Source organism: Arachis hypogaea, chromosome 16, assembly GCF_003086295.3.
Source record: "Arachis hypogaea cultivar Tifrunner chromosome 16, arahy.Tifrunner.gnm2.J5K5, whole genome shotgun sequence".
In the NCBI taxonomy this organism is placed as follows: domain Eukaryota; kingdom Viridiplantae; phylum Streptophyta; class Magnoliopsida; order Fabales; family Fabaceae; genus Arachis; species Arachis hypogaea.
In genome coordinates this window covers 90,239,934-90,242,623 of record NC_092051.1, presented here as the reverse complement: position 1 = coordinate 90,242,623, position 2,690 = coordinate 90,239,934, and positions in this window count along the sequence as shown.

Here is a 2,690-nt window from a genome sequence, read left to right as displayed (position 1 = left end):
ATATTGACAGAGGTGAAATAGTCCTTCAATGGAATGAGGACTCCCTTGTGTTTAAAACTCAAGGATCTCCCTCTGCAACCATGGAGAGGAAGCAGAAAAAGCTTCTCTCAAAGCAGAGTCAACCAGAGCCCCCACAGTCAAACTCTAAGTTTGGTGTTGGGAGGCCACAACCAAACTCTAAGTTTGGTGTTGAACTCCCATATCCAAACTCTAAGTTTGGTGTTGGAGAGTCTCAACAAAGCTCTACACATCTGTGAGGCTCCATGAGAGCCCACTGTCAAGCTATTGACATTAAAGAAGCGCTTGTTGGGAGGCAACCCAATGTTTATTTATCTAACTATATTTTTCTTAGTTATATGTCTTTATAGGTTCATGATCATGTGGAGTCACAAAATAAATATAAAAATTGAAAACGGAATCAAAAATAGCAGAAGAAAAATCACACCCTGGAGGAGCATCTGTCTGGCGTTCAGCGCCAGAACAGAGCATGGTGCTGGCGCTGAACGCCTAAAATGGGCAGCTTCTGGGCGCTGAACACCAGAACAGGCATGGTTCTGGCGTTCAACGCCAGAAATGGCACACAAATGGGCGTTGAACGCCCAAAATGGCCACCAACCTGGCGCTGAACGCCCAGAGTTGGGTGCAAAGGCATTTTTACATGCCTAAATTGGTGCAGGGATGTAAATGCCTTGACACCTCAGGATCTGTGGACCCCACAGGATCATCCCAGGATCTGTGGACCCCACAGGATCATCCCAGGATCTGTGGACCCCACAGGATCATCTCAGGATCTGTGAGCCCCACAGGATCCCCACCTACCTCATCATCTCTCTTTCCATTCATGATCATCCCTTCTGTTTTCCATTTACCACTCACATCCATACACCCACTACCTTCAAAATTCAACATCTCTCTCCCACCCAATCCCACCCATATGGCCGAATACACACTCCCATCCATCTCCTCCATATCTTCTTCTTATTCTTCTATTCTTTCTTCTTTTGCTCGAGGGCGAGCAACATTCTAAGTTTGGTGTGGTAAAAGCATAGCTTTTTTTGTTTTTTCCATAACCATTGATGGCACATAAGGCCAGAGAAACCTCTAGAAAGAGGAAAGGGAAGACAAAAGCTTCCATCAAGGGTCTATAGCTCAGTGGTAGAACATTTGACTACAAATCAAGAGATCCCTGAGATACCTCAGGGGATTCATTTTCTTCCACACAATTATTGGAAGCAACTAAGGGTGGAACATCAAGAGCACTCCATCATCCTTCATGAAATCAGAGAAGATCTAAAAAGCAATGAAGGAGGAGCAACAAAGACAAGGAAGAGACATAGAAGAGCTCAATGACATCATTGGTTCCTCAAGAAGGAAACGCCACCATCAATAAGGTGGATTCATTCCTTGTTCTTATTTCTTCTGTTTTTCGTTTTCTATGTTATGTGCTTATCTGTGTTTGTGTCTTCATTACATGATCATTAGTAGTTAGTAACTTTGTCTTAAAGTTATGAATGTCCTATGAATCCATCACCTCTCTTAAATGAAAAATGTTTTAATTCAAAAGAACAAGAAGTACATGAGTTTCGAATTTATCCTTGAACTTTGTTTAATTATATTGATATGGTGACAATGCTTCTTGTTTTCTGAATGTATGCTTGAACAGTGCATATGTCTTTTGAAGTTGTTGTTTAAGAATGATAAATATGTTGGCTCTTGAAAGAATGATGACAAGGAGACATGTTATTTGATAATCTGAAAAATCATAAAAATGATTCTTGAAGCAAGAAAAAGCAGCAAAGAACAAAGCTTGCAGAAAAAAAAAATTTAGGCGAAAAAATAGAAAAAAAATATAGAAAGAAAAGCAAGCAGAAAAAGCCAATAACCCTTAAAACCAAAAGGCAAGGGAAAATAAAAAGGATCCCAAGGCTTTGAGCATCAGTGGATAGGAGGGCCTAAAGGAATAAAATCCTGGTCTAAGCGGCTAAACCAAGCTGTCCCTAACCATGTGCTTGTGGCGTGTAGGTGTCAAGTGAAAACTTGAGACTGAGCGGTTAAAGTCAAGGTCCAAAGCAAAAAAAAGAGTGTGCTTAAGAACCCTGGACACCTCTAATTGGGGACTTTAGCAAAGCTGAGTCACAATCTGAAAAGGTTCACCCAATTATGTGTCTGTGGCATTTATGTATCCGGTGGTAATACTGGAAAACAAAGTGCTTAGGGCCACGGCCAAGACTCATAAAATAGCTGTGTTCAAGAATCATCATACTGAACTAGGAGAGTCAATAACACTATCTGAACTCTGAGTTCCTATAGATGCCAATCATTCTGAACCTCAATGGATAAAGTGAGATGCCAAAACTATTCAAGAGGCAAAAAGCTATAAGTCCCGCTCATATGATTGAAGCTATGTTTCATTGATAGTTTGGAATTTATAGTATATTCTCTTCTTTTTATCCTATTTGATTTTCAGTTGCTTGGGGACAAGCAACAATTTAAGTTTGGTGTTGTGATGAGCGGATAATTTATACGCTTTTTGACATTGTTTTTAGTATGTTTTTAGTAGGATCTAGTTACTTTTAGGGATGTTTTCATTATTTTTTATGTTAAATTCACATTTCTGGACTTTACTATGAGATTGTGTGTTTTTCTGTGATTTCAGGTATTTTCTGGCTGAAATTAAGGGACTTGAGCAG